Source organism: Rutilus rutilus (genome assembly GCF_951802725.1).
Source record: "Rutilus rutilus genome assembly, chromosome: 18".
Lineage (NCBI taxonomy): Eukaryota > Metazoa > Chordata > Actinopteri > Cypriniformes > Leuciscidae > Rutilus > Rutilus rutilus.
This window is the reverse complement of record NC_140231.1, coordinates 35,501,614-35,521,546: the sequence shown is the minus strand read 5'-3', so window position 1 is coordinate 35,521,546 and position 19,933 is coordinate 35,501,614. Positions and strand designations below refer to the sequence as shown.

The 19,933-nt window shown below is 39.3% G+C and overlaps 1 long non-coding RNA gene across 1 annotated transcript; it reads right to left on the bottom strand.

Annotated features, from left to right (window-relative positions):
- Positions 1 to 13,897: 13,897 nt before the first annotated feature.
- Positions 13,898 to 15,862, bottom strand: LOC311277370. Its single transcript, XR_014625242.1, has 4 exons — positions 15,465 to 15,862; positions 15,087 to 15,288; positions 14,655 to 14,703; positions 13,898 to 14,549 (listed from the first exon to the last, which is right to left on the bottom strand). It is a non-coding gene; the product is annotated as an uncharacterized lncRNA (long non-coding RNA).
- Positions 15,863 to 19,933: the final 4,071 nt, after the last annotated feature.

Genomic DNA, 19,933 nt, shown 5'->3' with positions numbered 1-19,933 from the left:
GTTTATCTGAGTTTATAGAGAGATGGGGTGTGCACATTTGGTTTTCGCCCTGCCCCACACTCACTCGTACTGGACTCAGAGTGAACCTTCCCCCAGCATATCTTACTGGAAATCCCCAGGGACTGGTTTAGTGTTCAGGGGTGGAAAACACCATGATCATGCGGAGAAGTGGAGAAGTTTCCCAGAAACACAACAGAAACTACTCTGTTCCTATTTTCTTTTTATACTCCAGGACATGTCATGTGCACATGATACTCAGTCACATGATTTATATTGTGCTTATTGGATGGTTTTGCCATGCAAATGTGTTTAAATGCTTTTATACTGTCCAAAACATTTTATTTGACACTGTCCACTGTCTGAAATAATAATAATAATAATAAAAAAACATTGTTTTATAGTGCTCATTTGAACTAATATTCATTTTCTGAGCAATAAAGTGTAACGTGGTACAATATAAACTCGTATAAAGAGGAATAATTCCAGCAAACAGACTTTAATCTCAAACACCCGGAAACAGGAGAAAACCACACGAACATTAACGAGAACTGACACAGACTAAAGGAGAACTGAGAGTTTAAATATACAGAGCAAAAAAACAAAAAAAAACAAAAAAAAAACAAGGATCTTAAATATTAAATGAACAGGGCAAAGGTGAATGACAACAGACTGTATGGGGGAACGTATCACAGACTAAACCCAGAAACACAATGAAACAAACGTGTAACAGAGTCTTACTGATTTCATTCTTTCCCCAAATCTTCATGATTGTCAACATCTCATTTCTTAACATGCATGTGTTAACATGAACTAAACAGTGTTTTTTCTTTTTACAACATTTAATAACCTTTGTCAATTTTAGTAAAAAAATGCAATTATTTATTGTGTGTACATCAACTAATGTTAACAGATACAACTTTTGATCTTAATAATTGTCAAGTTCTCAGGGTTTTTATGCCTCAATGTCTGCCCAAACTTGAAAAGGCTTCAATCAACTTTAAGAGGAGGGTGCATGGAATAACTCAAAGCACTGAATTCTTCTTCATTGAATCAATTTATTGAAAATCTTTCAACAATGACTTGATCTTCTTGCCTCAATGAATATCTCAGATGCTTAGCTTAATAACCTACATAGAAAAACATATATAAATATATGAGTCACTACACACAGTATAAATAAATGTACATTCAGAGATATTAAAAGTACAAACAATATTGTTAAACTATTTGGAGGTTATACAGTATAGCAGCTTGTAAACAACAACAACAATGTAAAATCAAATACACCTAGTGCACATGTCCAGTTAGCATGCTAGATGCTACAATGCTAGCATCAAACAACTTTCAAACACAATGAATATTTGTCCTACCAGTAGCACTCCAGGTTGATGAACACATTTTGGCTTTCCCCAGCAGTCTTTGAACAAACTCAATTGACTTGATGCTGATTACCAATCTTTTTTCATTTGGTTGTATAATCTCCAAAATCCACCAGTTTAGGTAGGAGAAGCACATCCACTGCTCAAAGATCTCAACATGCTGACAATCACACACACCTGGTCCTTTGTGCCATGTGGAGTTTCAATGGCCAATCAGCTTCCCTGGTTGTTCCAGCAACACTGTGCTCACAGCCAATAGGCTGCACCCATTTTGATCTCAATTCTTTTAATTAAACAATGATGAATATTTATTTCTCCCTCTTTCCTTCAATTTCAGATTTAACTTAACACCTCCCACTTGAGCTCCTGGTCAACTGACCCAAGGAGGTCACACACTTCTCGCCTGAAATTTCTTTTACTGTTCTTCAATGGGAATTAGAACCACCAAGCGTCTCACATCCCTATGCAGAATCGTAGCTGGGATCTTATCACCAAGCTTCTTTGCTGGTTTGACATTCTTGGCTGTTTCTGCTTGGTTTGGTTTAACAATCGAGACAGGATAGCTGGGGAATACTCTGACCATTACATCTCTTACAGTTCCTTTCTTATCTGCATTTATACTGACGACTCTGGCCATCTTGTACTGACCTCTTAGAGCATTCTGGTCAGCCAACCATACCACATCTCCCACGGCAATATTCCGTTCTTTAGTATGCCACTTATTTCTCACAAACAGGTTCGGTCCTGCCAGCTGACACCAACTTCTCCAGAACTTGTTGACTTCTTCCTGGATAATCCTTAGTCTTTTGTATGGATACCCTTCAAACTCAAAACTTCCTTGATCCCCTCTGTTCCCAGTACGTCCCAGGAGAAGTGAGTTTGGACTTATGTATTCCACACAGTCTTCCCGACTTTGTGTCCGGGCATCGATAGGTCTTTCATTGACCAAATTGGTTGCCGTGTAAAGAAAAGTTTGAAATTCTCCCCATGACATACCACCATTACAGCCTAGATTCTGGAGGGCTCGCTTCACCAGACGGACAGCTGCTTCTGCTGCTCCATTTCTGTGAGGGGAATCGGCCGGATGAATTTTCCAAGACCACTCCGTACCATTCTTGGCTGCCTCAATCTCTAACTTTACCCCGTCTTGCCGCTCTAGGAACTTATGAAGATCTTCAAGAACAGGCTTGGCCCCTATGAAATTTGATCCCGAGTCTGACCACAGTTTCCGGGGATGTCCCCTTAAAGCTGTAAACCTTTGGTATGCCATCAGAAATCCTTCTGTTGATTGGTCACTGACAACATCAGTATGGATAGCTCTTGATGCCATACAACAGAAGACAACTCCCCAAACTTTGAGCCCCACCCTTTTCTTTACCTCATCTTTTACCAGATATGGTCCAAACAAATCCAGGGTTGTGAACTCAAATGGCGCAGCTGGTTCAGACCGCCCTGGTGGAAGGTCTCCCATAATCTGTTGGCATTGCTTTGACCTTGCCTTTCTGCAGGTCACACAGTAGTCTACAGATTTCTTAGCTAGTCTGCGGCCTTTTACAACCCAGGCTTTCCTTCTCATTCTCAACAAAGTTCCAGCCACTCCTTCATGGTTTACTTGATGAGCTTCCTGAGCCAAAAGTGTAGACACATATGCATTATATGGTAAAATAGGAACAGCAGTTTTGTTCTCATTGAAGATCTGAATTCTTCCTCCACAAACAATCAGTCCAGAATTTCCATCCTTGTACACTGCCAACCTACTAAGGGTAGTATCAGGAAAGACCACATTCTCTTGGGCTGCTAGAAAGAGATCTTCAAGAGCATCCTCCTGTTCACCTACTGTCAGGATTGCTTCATTGACTCTTCCTTCCAAAGACTTTACCTCCCACTTTGATGAACCCGAGGTCTTAGTTCTTATCTTCAGCCACTTCTTGACAGCTCGACGCACCCAAGCAGTAACTCTGACCAGTCTGGACAATTTGCTGAATTTTTCAACATCAAGTAACTTGCTTGCTACTATGCCGTCAGACATCCTTCCTGATGGAACAATCATATGCTTTTCCTTTTGATTTGCAGAAGTGCCTGGATCTGCAATGAGGATATTACCCTTCTCTCCATCCTCATTAACTCTCACTTTAGTTTTCTTCAGGAGGTCTGAGTCTTGCTCTTTTTTGGCCAGACTTCTGGTTAGTACTGCAGAGAATGCCTTTCTCTGCAGTTTGTTAATAGCTTCTCTTGCAGCAGTTGCAACCTCAGCAGCTGACTTAATTGGCCAATCCTCTACTGGCCACTTCAAGAACACAGGCCCTTTCTGCCATGTAGAATCTTGGTTTAGGCCTTCTGGACTACCTCCCCTTGTTATAATGTCCGCAATGTTCAATTCGCCTGGGATCCACCACCAATCCTTAACAAGCGTAGTTCTCTGGATCTCTCCAATTCTGTTGGCAAAGAAGGACTGGTAGCCATAGCTAGCCCGCTGAATAGCTCCCAAAACTGTTTGGCTGTCCACCAGATGGAACCATCGGTCAATCTCCACTTGACAATGTTTTCCAATATACCTTCTCAGTCTGGCTGCATAAACTGCACCACACATTTCAGCCTTGACTGCTTCCCCTTTTTGATCCAAAGGAGTCAATTTGGCCTTGGATTCAACTAGCCTCACTTCAATTCCTTGGTCTGTTTCCCACCTAAAGTATATTACAGCTCCATAGGTCTTATCGCTTCCATCAGAGAAGGTTATTCCCAACGGTTTGCCTTTCCAGCCTCCAGGTGTTAAGCCTCTGGGAAACGTTATCTTGCTTAGCTGAACATACTCTTCAAACATTTTAATGGCTTCTTCTCTGAGGTTTTCTGACAATGGTGTATCCCATGTATCTTTGGTCAAATTCCCACGTCCTGCCTCCTGAAATGCCCTTCGTACAAGGATGGCCCCTTTTTGCTTTACCGGTGTGACCAGGCCAATCGGATCATACAGTCCTGCCACCTGACTGAGCAGCTCTCTTCTAGTCAGAGGATTAGGGGTTTTGGCCCTGACCTCCTCTCTAAGGAGGTTTTGTCCCATTCTCATTTTCTTTTTTCGCTTGGAGAAGTTAATTGATGTCATGATGTAAAGTTTATCTTCTTCTGCCAGATACCCAACTCCAAGGGCCTTGTTGTCTTTATCCCTCAACTGGTTTGGAAGTTTTAGGATTCTGTTTTCTGCTGTTGATTCTGACTCACCATCACCAGGCTTCCAACTTTGTCCTGACCGAACCCAGTGCTTCAAGAAAAACCCTCCAGCTCTTAGAATCTCCTCAACGCCTTCGGTTACTTTGTCCAGCTTTTCCTGATCATTGTGGGAAGTTAGAATATCATCTACATAACTATCCTCTTCGATGACTTTGCGCTCTTCATGCAGATGAGAGAACTTTGCCAGTTTTGCAGTTTCACGCATGGCTAATTGCGCAATGCACCCTGCTGGTCGGTCACCGATGTTAACTCTGGTGATTGCATACTCTTCTATCTCCTTACTCTGATCACCTCTCCACAGAAACCTATGTAGATGCATTTCTCTCTCCTCCAGCCATACAGAGTTGTACATCTTCCGGATATCTCCTAAGACAGCATAAACTCCTCTCCTAAACCTTAGGAGGACAGCTCTGATCGGATTAAGAAAATCTGGGCCTTTCAGAAGAAGATCATTCATACTCACTCCTTTAAATTTTTGACTGCTGTTCCATACCAAGCGCACTGGAGTCGTAACTGAGTGAGGATTTGGTGCAATCAGATGACTCACATACCATACAGGTCCATTCCAGGAAGTAATCATATCTTCAGTGAGCTTGATTGCTGCTCCGCGCTCCACCATTTCATTAATTTGAGCTGCATAAGCAACTTGCCACTCTGGTTCCCTCTTGAGCTGTTTTTCTGTTCTCAGGAATGTTGCCTCTACTCCCCCTCTATTATTAGGAAGGGAAGCTGGATCTTCAGTCCAGGGATATTTTGCATGCCAATGAGGAGACTTGCTGTGATCATCACTTTCTAGGTAGGTAAGACACTCTTTTATAACCTCGAGTTCTCTTTCCTCTGCCAATGTCATCTCCTTACCACCTGGCTGACAATTCCCACAGCGACAAGATCCACACATTGGTTCACAAGCTGCCCCAATGCTGTCCCACTTCCACCATTCCAAGAACTCACGGTTGGTAACAGCAATGTTTGTCTCAGCTCTGGTTTCTTGAAGTATCTGGACTGACTTAGACATCACTTGCATTTCAGGTCCTCCCACTTTCTCTTCATATTTTGTTGCAGCTGTTCTCATTGAGCGAGCAAAATGCGTTTTGGACTCATATGCAGCTATGTTAATTTCCTCAAATAAGTCTGGATGAGCTCCGCCTACTGTCTTTCCCAAAGGACTGTCCCATAAGACAAGATCCCCCACAACCTTCACTCTTTGTGGGGCTAATCTCCCTTCTCGATGGCTAATCAGAAGTTCAATCTCTTTAGGTCTTACCAACTCTTCAAGCTTGACTTCTGGGAAGAATCTCTGCAATTGCTTAGGTTCGATGACTTTATGCACTTTAGCAATTTCCTCCAAGCCGTAACAGAGAAGCTCATGTGCTCTTTCTTTGTCCTCATCAGTCTTGACTCTGACTCGAAGAAGATATCGCTTGGTTTTCACCTTGATGGCCATTCCAGCAACTCCATGCACTATCAGTGTGACATCTTCACTCCTTAACCTCAAACGTTCTGCAGCCTTGTGGGTAATATAGTTGGTATCTGATGCAAGATCTACCAAAGTTCCAATCTTCTGCCCTGCATTGGCTGTTACTTCCATGAGCATCATAATGACAGGTAGTTCTTGTACCCCACTTTCCTTTAGAAGTCCAACTCTGGCTTTTCCAGTGCAAGTCACTGTTGTAGTTTTGTTGGTGAAGGCATTTCTGCACCTCTCAGCAAGCTCTGGGGAAAGTTCAGCTAGAAGTTCCTCTTGCTCTGCTGTTAGCACATTTATCTTCCTACTGTCCTTTCCAAACCTTTTCTCACTCCCACTCGTGAATTCTCTTCTTGGACAGAGAAAATAATGATGATCTGGGACATTTTCTCTTCTGCAGTCTCTATTTTTACACAAGAATGTGTCTCTACAGTCGGTGTTACCTTCATGACATCCAAGGCACTTCTTGCATGCTCCAATCTTCCTCAGAGCAGCTTTCTTTTCAGCTAGCTTTAGCTCCTTAAACTTCTTACAGAAGAAAATCTTATCCTTATGATTCACAGCTCCACACACAGCACACCCACCGTCAGAATCTCTCTTTGTGGTTCTAGTAGATGCATGCTTCCTCTCAAATCTATTTTCAGATCTATCTACCTTGTCGGTGATTCTGAGCTGTTCGAGTTTTTCAAGAACATTTTCCTGTTTCCTCAAAAACTTCAACAGGAGGTCAAAGTGATTCTCTGGAGTCACACCATTGTCAGAGTCAATCATGAAGAAAAGCCAGTCCCTTTTTACAAACTCAGGGAGTTTACTCCCAATAGACTTGATTACGAGAGGGTTCTTAATTGCACCAATGTTCCCAAGATCTGTCAGGTCAGATAGAGCTTTTTCAACAGTCTGGATCAAGTCTATCACTTTTCTGGGTTGATTGCCCTTCACACCAGGAATTCTTTCCAGTTCTTCAATAATTTCCATGGCAATTGTTACCTTGTTGCCAAATCGATTTTCCAGCACTCTAAACACATCCTCAGCAGTGCTATAACTTGACAGCCTTAAGTCCTTGACAATTCTGTCATCCAAACTGTCCAGGAGCTGGATTTTCTTGACCTCTACCGATCCAGTTGGTTCACCTTGTTTCTGCAAACTTTCCCAATCCTTCTTCCAGCGGAAGAAATCTCTCTTGATTCCATTAAATCTAGGCAAACTAGTTGGTTTTATTCTCACAACTGGTGTCATCGGCATAGTTTGGGGAACTGTGTTTGGGTCTATAGAGCTTGCAAATTGAGAACTTCTTTCAGCATTACGTGCAGTAATAAACTCACTGTTTCTTGAAACAAGTGCATTATTTTCTACTTTTAACTGCTTTACTCTTCCCTCAAAGTCCTTCTTCTCTCCTGTAGGAATCCATCGCTCCCAGCTGGATAGAGTTTTGACTGCTCTACTCAAGAGCCTCTCCAAGTGAATTAGTTGAACTTCATATCCTTCACAATTGACACCAGCAACAGGTATTGAAGCACAGTGATTACAAGCTTTCTCAGCTTCATGGACTGCAACAGTCAATTCCTCTTGGCCGTACCTCTGCCATAAGTTAAATTGGACCATTCTCCGCACCTCTTCGAGCTTTGTCTCACAATCATTAACAGTCTTCTCAATATCTGTTGTCTGCTGCATTTCAAGTTCTACTTTCTCATCACTCTTTGCTTTAACTTCCAGCTCTGCCAGCAACCCCATGTTGTAGTCATCATTCGCATCAAAAAGTGCTCTTGCACTAGAAGAGAGTTTCTGGAATTCCTTCCGAAGTTCAGATTCAATCATTTGACTTGACTCTCGAATGAGAAGGTTGGCTTGCCTTGTGAAACACATCTTTGCAGTGGTTCTCTCTCTTTTAAGTTGATCCACCGTTTTCCCCAAAGCTTCTTCTGCCATCTTTATCTTCAAGTCTCAATGATACGTCTTCTTAAACAACTCAATTCTCTGATGACTTGTTTTGACAATGTTGATTCTTGTTTTGCACCAGCTTTATTATTTGGACCATCAGAAGCCTTTAATCTTCTTATCCACAAGCGTTGGTTATTAAGTGTCAAGTTCTCAGGGTTTTTATGCCTCAATGTCTGCCCAAACTTGAAAAGGCTTCAATCAACTTTAAGAGGAGGGTGCATGGAATAACTCAAAGCACTGAATTCTTCTTCATTGAATCAATTTATTGAAAATCTTTCAACAATGACTTGATCTTCTTGCCTCAATGAATATCTCAGATGCTTAGCTTAATAACCTACATAGAAAAACATATATAAATATATGAGTCACTACACACAGTATAAATAAATGTACATTCAGAGATATTAAAAGTACAAACAATATTGTTAAACTATTTGGAGGTTATACAGTATAGCAGCTTGTAAACAACAACAACAACAATGTAAAATCAAATACACCTAGTGCACATGTCCAGTTAGCATGCTAGATGCTACAATGCTAGCATCAAACAACTTTCAAACACAATGAATATTTGTCCTACCAGTAGCACTCCAGGTTGATGAACACATTTTGGCTTTCCCCAGCAGTCTTTGAACAAACTCAATTGACTTGATGCTGATTACCAATCTTTGTCATTTGGTTGTATAATCTCCAAAATCCACCAGTTTAGGTAGGAGAAGCACATCCACTGCTCAAAGATCTCAAAATGCTGACAATCACACACACCTGGTCCTTTGTGCCATGTGGAGTTTCAATGGCCAATCAGCTTCCCTGGTTGTTCCAGCAACACTGTGCTCACAGCCAATAGGCTGCACCCATTTTGATCTCAATTCTTTTAATTAAACAATGATGAATATTTATTTCTCCCTCTTTCCTTCAATTTCAGATTTAACTTAACAATAATGTATATGTTGACATTAACATTAACTAAGATTGATGCTGTATGAGTATTGTTCATTCTTAGCTCATGTAAACTAATGCAGTTAACTAATCAGAACTTATAATGTACCCAAAGTTTAAATGAGGTGTAACTGAGAATGTCCAGAAAGGAGGAATATCTGAAGCACGCATGAGGAAACCATTGCATGAGCAGTGTGAGTCTTTTACTGTGTTTTGATCTAATTCTGTAGAGAAAGATTTATGTGCTTCTACAGATGTTACTGTTAGTTTATATTTCTTTATCATATTTCACATATTTCTCTATTTCTGATGATATGTCTGGAGCTTCTCGTTGTATCAGTGCTATCACTGGGACTTTTACATTACAGAGTCGATAGTTTTATCCTCATGACAGGGATTATAGTCATAATAACACTGATCATATAGAAATCAAATGTGTTTCTGCTTCATATGAGACACATGATGATCCTGTAATATAATCTGATCAGATGAGAGTCTCTTTCTGCTTCATATGAGACACATGATGATCCTCATTGAGCTTCAGATCAGATTCTCTGATTTCTCTTCACTGTCTCTGATCCTGAAACTAAAGGCCTTTGAGTTTGTCAAACTAGTGGCGCCATCTAGAGGACAGATGTGGTTTTAACATCAATCTTCTGTGGAATACAATACAGATACAATTTACAAAGACATTCACTGACACTCAGACCTAATGTCTTTTTTTATTTTTTTCTATTTTAATGCCTTAATTCTGTTTAATGCAATTGGTATTTTGCAGTCTCAAATGAAACCAGTCTTCAGAAGAAACCAAAGTTTAATAACTATAGGTTTCAAATAACACTAAGTTTCATATTGAAGACTAGACTCTCTCTCTCTCTCTCTCTCTCTCTCTCTCTCTCTCTCTCTCTCTCTCTCTCTCTCTCTCTCTCTCATTAGAGCCCTAATTAAAACAACAACACTAGTTTCTACACGGAAGAGTTTATGATATCCCCTGTATAATGTCCTAACTTGTTAAATTTGACCTCATTGTTTTGGCAGTTGAACAGAAAGAGTGAATGTACATATACTCTAACAATAGTGTTTTTTTTTTTTTTTTTTTATAGATATGTTTGTGTGAGTCGAAAAGGCATTGGGTTACAGCAGCCACAGATCAGTTTTATATATTTATTTATGTTTCAGAGTCAGAAATAGAGAGGTAATTAATAGGATATAAAATACTGTAAAAATCATAACAATAAAAAGACAGTTATATTTAATGTAATAATGGGTGTAGTGTGTGAGTTCAGCAGTAGGGGGCGGTAAAGGCCCGTTCAAGGCCCGTTCACACCAAGGACGATAACTATAAAGATAACGATAAAGATATAATTCTAAAAATCGTTCTCCATATTAAAGAATAACAGAGTTCACACCACAACTATAACGATAAAGATATGAGGAACGATATCGTTGGGATCACTTTCAGAACGATTTTTTTCCTGCTGTCGAACGATAAAACACTGACAGCCAATCAGAATCCATTCTAATTTAAAGGTCTCGCGCATTTAAAATGGATCTGGATCATCCGGGCGTGCGCGTGCTTAGAATAAAAAAGACCGTTATCGGGTGCGCGTGTGGAGACACATATATAGTTATCTTTATCGTTATCTTTATAGTTATCGTGCTTGGTGTGAACGGGCCTTAATGCACTAATAATGATGAGTGGGCGGAGCCTCTGTTCATGTGGGCGGGGTTTGTGTATCTGACTGCAGCCCTGCACATCTGTGGTTTCCTGCAGGTGTGTGTGTGTGAGTGTGAGTGTGTGTGTGTGTGTGTGTGTGTGTGTGTGTGTGTGAATCTTCTCTCACTCTTCAGCTCTGATGAATCCTGCTCCACTTCTGCTGGAGAAACGAACACTGAATCTCCTCGAGACACTGAACCTGATCCACCGTAACACATGATCATCAAACCACTGAGAAACACTGAAGAACAGCTCATCATAAACACTGAGATATGACAAACACTGCAGTCCTTCTTCATCACAGTATATAGTGTGAGATATGATTCATAAACACAGAGATCAGTCTCAGGAAAACACGGCAGGTTTAATTCACCCCAGAAAAATAGCAAATTATATTTAGCATATTTAACATGTTTTTAATACCATTAATATATATTTTGCATATTTAATATGTTTTAATACCATATATATATATGAAAGAAGATCATACACACACACATTATTGATTTCTATTTAATTCTCAATACTATAATATAGTTTTTAATTAAAAAATACAATTGCTTTAAAGGAACCGTATGTAGGATTGTGGCCAAAACTGGTACTGCAATCACTTTAAAAATACTGTAGAGCGGTGTATCCCCTCCCCCTCCCCCCTGACTCGAGGTTGCCAGATAAGCTGCAGGATTCAGCAGAAACGTAGGCTGCTTCAATGAGCTTCCAATGGCAAGTGACGACGAGACGTACACAGTAAGTTTTGTTTCACAGTAAGTGCTGGGGCCATAATAGCTGAAGAGATAAGCGTTTTTGATTTGATATTTTATTTGATTTGATTTCTTTATTTTGAAAATATAAATACAATTACAATTCAAAAAAAATCTGAGGAAAAAAAAGGATAATAGTAAAACAAGACAAAAAACATATAAACAACAAAATAAAACTTCCTTATTTTTCAATACGAAAAAAAAAAAAAAAAAACTCGATTTACAAGTACTAAAGTTTTTGTCACAAGTAGGCTAAAAAATAACCAAAACATTTGCCACAGCAATTATAATGCGGGACAAATTCAATATCACCAATGGCTATCACAGGGTTGTTTTCAGTCCCATCAGAAAATATTGTTACACTAAATTACATTAGCAATTGTCATACAGGTCAACTTGCAGCATGTGTAACTTAGTCCACGATATACGTGAAGAACGAATGACGAATAATTTTTTCTGAGGTAAAGTTAGGCTTCTGTCTCAATTACGTTTCAAATTGCCATAATGGGCGTGCTAATGTTGTTTTCCTCAGCGTCTCAGCATAATGACAGAGAAACGGGCTCCTATAATGCATTGCTAATGTTAGCATACGTCCATGTGAGCTAACGTTACGTTACTTTGCACGAACATGCATAACTTTGTTCGACTGTCATGAATATATGAAATGTCCATTGACATCAAGTACAAGTTAGCCAAGCATAGATGAATCTTACCTGTCCAGGAGAAAATTAGCAACGTTGGCGTCTGTGTTCAAATTCTTCTCCGTTTTCAGCCGTCTCCATCTTCCAAAAGCATCTCCTATACAAATTCTGGTTTTATTTCGGACTTTGTCACGAAGAATTTCTGAATTATAACGAGGTCTTTTTGATTTAGTAACTTTAGACATTTTTACCCAACTAGAGTTAGGGTAGGTTAGGTTAGAGCAAAGCTGGCAACCCGGATCCCGAAACACTACTGACTTCGTGATTGGTCGATAGGTGGAGGGAGGCGCGTCAGGCCAAAACACAAAATGACAACATCAACATCAGTTGAGGGCTGCAAGTCCACTTTTTAAATGACAATATCATGGCCGTACTACTGTTGTCAGTGATATAAGTATTTGAAATGAACATGATTTCTTAATGTCTAGTGACACATCAGGGCCATTTTATGATTCATTGAAATAGATTTCTTACATACAGCTCCTTTAAATAAAACAAGTCTCTTTGGTTTCACCACAGGGGTCATCTGGTGCACAACACGTTTATGGAAACCTCAATATTAATATCTCGGCTCAGGACGGCTTCAGCTCCAAAAGCTGATCTCCAGTTTCAAGGTACAGAAACATTCTATACATTAATCTTCCGACTTACAGCTTCAGTAAATGATATGATCAAGATCGAGATCACTTAAAGCTCCACATTTACGGCCAATTTACAACAGAAGGGACTTGAGTCTAAATCTTTTTAAGGGGTACCTAGTGTGCTTTATGATTACATCAGCGTGATCTGATTCATACGTGATCATACCGGTAATCTACAGAGCACATTACTGGTAATTAACTGGTAATGTTACAGCTTCCCTTACTGGTACACACATGATGTCCTAGCGGTAATTTACCATAAAGACTGTGTGTGTGAAGGGGTTAAAGTGACGAGTTTTCACACTTAGATTCAACAGCTCTGTGTGTTTGTGGCTGTGAATGTTCTGCTGGTGCCATCAGTGTCATGTTGATGTCAGTCTTCATTAAATATAGCTCACATCCTCAGACCGCACAGATCTGATCAAAGCAGCTTTTGATTTTCATAACCATTACTGAGTTGCAATCTTACAAATTCAACAATGTCAGTGGAAAAATGAGTGAATACTGTATCTCAGCAAATTTTCATATTTCCACAAAACTGCACAGACATGAGAAGTGTGTCGGTCAGTGGTGTCCAGTTCTGCTGATGAAGGATCAGTCACGCAGTGTTCATCTCCACACCTCAACACACGGGTTTCTGGTCATCATGAAGAGATGAGTCGCTGGTTTAGGTGTGTTTGATTAGGATTGGTTAAACTGTGTTTTGAAAATGTGTCTTTTCTAGTTCTTAGGAATTAGATGTGGAGAGATGTGAATATATATCATTTAGTATTATATAATAATATAATAACAGTGTCTTGAACTTGATCTTTCTTGATATTACATGATTATTTTAATATCCCTATATGCAGAGATGGGCATAAATACATGGAAATGTATTTAAAATACAAATACAAAATACTGTGTGAAAAAATTTATTTAAATACAAATACAGTATTTTGAAAATACACAATACATGTGAAATTGGCCATCCAGTGCAGTATAGGTCACAGTGAATGAAGAAACTACACAGGCCAACTGACTTATCATTCCTAATCACATCTCTTTCTTTCTTTCTTTCTTTCTTTCTTTCTTTCTTTCTTTCTTTCTTTCTTTCTTTCTTTCTTTCTTTCTTTCTTTCTTTCTTTCTTTCTGGCAATTATAAATAAACTTATGCATCTCTTATTTGCTGCCCTCCCCAATTATTTATAGGGGTTTAAGTAGGGCTTAATCTCCCTGTGATTGATTTGGGCTGTAGAGCCTGGTTTAGGGGAAACTTTTGGCCAAACCACAATGCACCAGTGTTCTCATTTATACCATTTACCACTTTGTTTGGTTTTCCACTGTGTAAAAGTTGTACCTGCACCTGCTTCCAGGTACTTTTTTTTCGTATCACCTCCGGCGAGGTTCTAAGCAAACATTTCAAGGTACACATTTACATTCTTATCAGTTCTTGCTTTCTCTGGGAATCGAACCCATGACCTTGGCGTTGCAAGCGCTAAACGCTAATGCTAACACTCTACTGTTTGAGCTACAGGAAAGCTTATTAACACACACAACCAGCAGTTTCTGTCAGGTTACAATCAAGATTACTGTAAAACTCAGATTCAGGTCAGATGTGTTCAGGGAAGCATGTCCTATATTCATGAAATACAAACATGTTCTATATAAATATAAAATCCATTCATACACATTCATCTTATATACAGTAACAGTGCATGTCTGAACCGTGAACTTATTATTAGTTGAGAAAGGAACATGATGGAGAATATTTATCAGGTTAGATGAATCACACTGCTGCTTTCTGAAAGGAGAAACACAGAAATATATATAAATATAACACAAAGATCAATATAACATCAGATTTCTGCTTCAGTTTTCAATATCTCTGTATTTGTGTGTGTCTCACCTTTTATGTGTCTCTAAAACATCACAATGAATCGGTGAATCATGAGAAACTGTGAATGAAGAACATGAACATCAGATTATAGCAATTCCTCAAACTGTGACAGTTAATAAATCAGTGTCACTGATGGAAAGATCTGCCAAAAGCTCACAGTTGTGGATATACATTTACTTACAAGTTGCAGAATCTACAAAATGTGAGTATTTTTAACAAAATGAATAAGAATAAGCATAAGAGACCTTAACTTAATTTCACGTGTGCTGCTAAAAGATGTTTTAATAAATATGGTGAAATAAACAAAATAACTATATAAACTCATGACCACAACTGTAATTTGCTTCTTGCTTTTCCAATATAGAAATTATATATATTGATGTGACACATTCAGACATTCAGACAAGATGAAACACTGAAGATGATGAAATAAATACTCACAGTTTGGTTTTCCGCTATTAATGCTGCTTTTTCTGACTCGGCGTCTTTTTCTGTTTTGGTTCATTAGATTGTAACGTTTTGTCCTTTTGGTTCCCCATTCTTCTCTTTCTCTCTTGTCACGTTTAATTATTCTGTAGTTTGTGAAGCTCAACACATATTTTCCCATGCTGTAATTCCTCATATATTCTGCCTTTGGTAATATCTGTTCAAGAGAATACAGTAGTTCAGTTCAGAGTGAAGTTTGACATCAGTTAATGATTGTTGAGCAATACAGGTTTACATTTCAGTTTCACTATAATAGAGACATTAATGTCTGGATTTAAATAAATTAATAAAAATCTCTTTACAAAACAATTAAATATAAAGTGTTTTAGTTACCTTGCGATGAGCAGAAGAGAGGACACATCCAGTGCAGATCTGAGATCAGACCACTCAGACAGCTCAGCTTTTATACAGTGTGAAGGTTACACTCCTCCTCTGGCTTCTACTATAGACACTGATGCAGTTTCACTTTCAATGTCAGTATCAGCATGAGTTATTATAATCACTGGAATATCTGGAAACTCATACACAGTCACAGTCACAAGTCAAAGTTATTCAAGCAACACACTCCCACCTCAATACTAACTGTTTTATACTATGATTTATATTTTTATTTCTATTCTAAAAGAGCATAATCTCTTTTTCTTATCTGAAGTTCCTCCACAGAATATCACTAAAAAACTTTTTTTCATATCTGTCCATCACAACCTTCATGAAGTCCAGGAAATGATGACACTTCAATGTCAATGTTTATGATAATGTCTTTATTCATATTATTTATTTTATTAGTTATACTTAATATATTATTATTATTTTAGATGTTATTGATTTCTTTAATCATATATTGTCTACTATATGCTCTGATATGTTTGATTATTTCTTCTGTGCTGTAAGATTGAAGTGTATTTTAATTGATTACGTGGTGTACTTTTGTATCAAAATATGTCTGTGTCCATCTCTACAGACATGAGATAATGCAAGATCTGCTATATTCTCTTAAAGCTCTTAAAGCTGTCACCTCATATATCTATTTTCATCTATTTTTGACTTTTGACCAGTCACTCTGACCTAGCCTTTACACCAACTATGGCATAATGGATACATAAATATGTTTGACCTTTTCTTATTAGACAAAAACACAAGCGTTACGCCCCATGTGATTTGTGTTTTGGAGTTCCCCTTCGAAAGGGAACTCACACTCCGTCGATGACTCTTTGGGGAACGCCTCGGGTGAACCGGTGTCTGAAACGCTTATCTAATCACGACTAATCATATTGGCCGGCGACAGCCTATGACGTCACTACTAGTGTGACCCGGAAGTAAATAAGGGGAATTTGGAGAACACGTCACCAGCTTTTCTTCTTCAGGGACGGTTTTGTTTGTAGCTTCAACCTAAAACTTCAAATGGTATTCATGGCTATTTGATGAGATAAGATAAGCTAAGATATTTGACACCTGATGACACACACAGCTTGTGCGTTTACTGTTTGAGCTCAGAGCACGTACTTTCTTCACGATCAGTTCTTGAAAACAGGGACAGACATCTGTACCAGTCTGGAGCCGTAGGGTTTCAGAGGGAGTTTCTCGCCGAGGAGTTTGAGAGAGTTGTTAATCTCTCACGATCCCCGATCCCCCACAGCCTCCCTGCCCCGCGGATGATGAGTTGTTGAGTGTTATGTAACGCGCTCAGCGAGGCTTCAGCTGCTGTAGGAGCACGCAAGGGAAGAGACCACTCATGGCAGACTTGTTTCTTTCCAGCCATAACGCTCCAGCTCTCGTGAGCCTTCCATTCCTGCCCGATCTATACAATCAGATCGAAAAGGCATGGAGGAACCCGTATTCAGTGAGCAAACTGCGCTGTGTCGATGCCCCAGTTGACAAGATGTTCACAAACTATCTTTCCATCTGGCATTAGTGCAGAGTTGTAACTAAACCTTGACTGAGAGACTATAATCATCGTCTTGTTTTAAAACTATGAGGAGTGCCATCACGGCCATATTGTACTGGTCCCCACAGATGTTTCTGCTGGAAAGTGCGCGTTTAATTTCGTGCATGCGCATATGAACACGTTAACGCACAATGTGGTTCTTTTCCGAGCTGCAGTTTATAAACAAACACCTTTGTCCTTTATCGTTTATGAAACGTAATAAATAGTCTAGTTGTATACCGTTCTCAATTTTTTGTCAGGCACAAAGTCACAGAGCACAGCCCTGGAAGTGGCCGGTGTTAGCAAGCAAGACACAGACAGACTAGAGAGAGACGCACATCAACTTAACTGTTCTTTGCTGACATCAAACTCGGAGAGGAGAGAACACAAGTCTGCCTGATCACTGTTCCCGCAATGAACTCTTATGGTCTTTTTTTCTCTCTCTTTTCGTGACCAGAAGGATAGTTCCGCTTCATTTTCTCATCGATATTGTAAACATTGATTGACGCGCTTTGACGCGAGGGGGAGGCGGACCTTGAGTTATTTGCGTAGTGTGTGTATAGGGCTGATCGCCTGTTTCCCCTTTGCCCTGATCCTCTTGCTATTTAGATCTCGTGTTCTTCTCCCCTCTTTTCGGTTTATTGTTTGTTCGTTCATGCCCGTTACAGACGCCTCTTCATTGTGATTTACCACTGCTTAATCTTGTCCTGTTTCGTCCTGTGTGTGTGTGTGTGTGTGTGTGTCAGACGAGAATTATCACCTGTTATCCTGTGTCAAGCCTGCTAGTCTGTGCTGCTGTTTCTGCCAAGTGGAGTCAGTGCTTGTCGTTCCCAGTGTGCACTTTCTGAAAGCAAATACCCTTGCCTTTCACCCCGCCTGGTGCAGCCTGGTCCATTTCAGTTTCTTTATCCAGTTCTGCATCCACCTTGACGGCTGGTGACCAGCAGACAGACTATTTTGACCTTTATCTGCTTTTCAATAAAGCTGTAACCAGCTTTCACTTTTGGTTCCTTACAAAGGACAGTAGTGATGTTATAAATGACACTGAAGCTTCGATGCGCGTATCACACAAGCGAAACAATTTGTAGTGAAGCCCCGTATTGGGGTGTGTATTGGTTTACTAGAGTCATGTGATCGATGACAAACGAAGCCTCACTTTCTCTCCAGTCACGTGCGCGTTTCGCTTTGGGTGTCAGAAGGCTCGAACTCCAGATCGTATTTAACGAGTCATTGTTGCCTCAGTCTGGTTGATGGGTTTGTGAGGAGAGTGCTGTACTTTGAAAGTTAATCAATATATTACATTTAAATGAGCAAAATTTATTTTTCGCTACTTAGGCTATTATTTTTGTTGTTGTGTCTTTTTGTTTTTGTAAAATCTTTGCACTTTTTGGTGATTTTAGGTAATTTGGTGTTGGTATTTGGATTTAGGGTGGGATTAGGGGAGAGGGTGTTGGTGTTTGGTGAAGGGCAATGGCAACAGTCAAAAATCATACAAAAAATTTAAAACTATCAACTTTCTGTCATTCCTACAGTTAAGCACTATCAGTAACAAGTGTCATAAGCACATTTAATAATGGATGATCCTTTATCAGACAATGTCCTTATTAATTGTGTGTGTGTGTGTGTGTGTGTGTGTGTCTGTGTATGTGTGTATAGAGAGAGAGAGAGAGAGAGAGAGAGAGAGAGAGAGAGAGGGAGGCCTACATTAGATCTTATTGAATCATATAAGCTCATTTTATATTTGAATTGTCACACTTTAATGGGTAAAATAATTTATTTAATGAACAAAACAAACACAAACATGTAAGGTTTTTATTTGTACACATAACATTGAAACTATGGAGTGTGTTGTGGTTGCTTCATCTGCCAGAGCTTCTAACACAGGCTTCTGGCTGCTTTATTTTAAATAAGCACCAGATGGCGCTGTTCTCAGCGCTGTTCTCGACACTCTCGAAGCTTTGAATCTTTTCCCGGAACAGTTAGGGGAAAGCTTCAGTGATTCATGAGGCTTCATTTCCCCATCCCTAAAGGACAGTAAATATTTGAAAAGGAAACTTCCGGTGTTCCTTAGACTTCCATAATCATTAATGTGGGGGTTTCCTTGCTAAAAGGGGTTAAAAGGGGTTGCTCAACAGGGTTTCCCCCAAACATTTCAGATGATTTATTTCTAAAGCAGTTTCACTTTTTGTTTGGAAAGCAGTGTCAATAGAGCAGTGTTCTTCAACCCTGCTCCTGGAGTACCCCCAACACTGCACGTTTTCTTTGTCTCCCTAATCAAACACACCTGATTCAACTCATCAGCTCATTATCACACGGGTTGAATCAGGTGTGTTTGATTACAATTCACTTAAAACCAATGGCACAAAAATGATCAAACTGTCTTATTAATTGCTTAAAAGTTCATGAGGAATCCATTTATTTGTATTTGTTTATTGGGGTTTATATCACTCTAAAGGTGTGCTTTTCTTTCAGAAAGTAATGTGAGTCTGTAAACTGCTGTAATCTGTTTCCTCAAAGATCTGTGGTGAAATTTGACATTATAGATAGTTCACTATTCTTTTCTAAAAATGTGTTTGCTTCTTGTTGTATCACTTTTACCACCAGAACATTTGCATTGGTTCATCTATACATATAGATATACAGTTGGTAGTGTTTGTTTATTTATTTGACCTTTACTATTTAAGTTCAATCTGTCTTTGTCTTACATGACCTTTCAGTCGTCCGGTATTAATCTCTTGTACTGGTAACTGGTCCCTTGCACTAAATATGGCACAGAATACAAATGTTGAAGATGGTGTGACATGGTAGACAAAGCGCTGTGATAGTCCATCATAGATTTCTTTTTAAAATATTTAAATATTTAAACATTTATAAAATT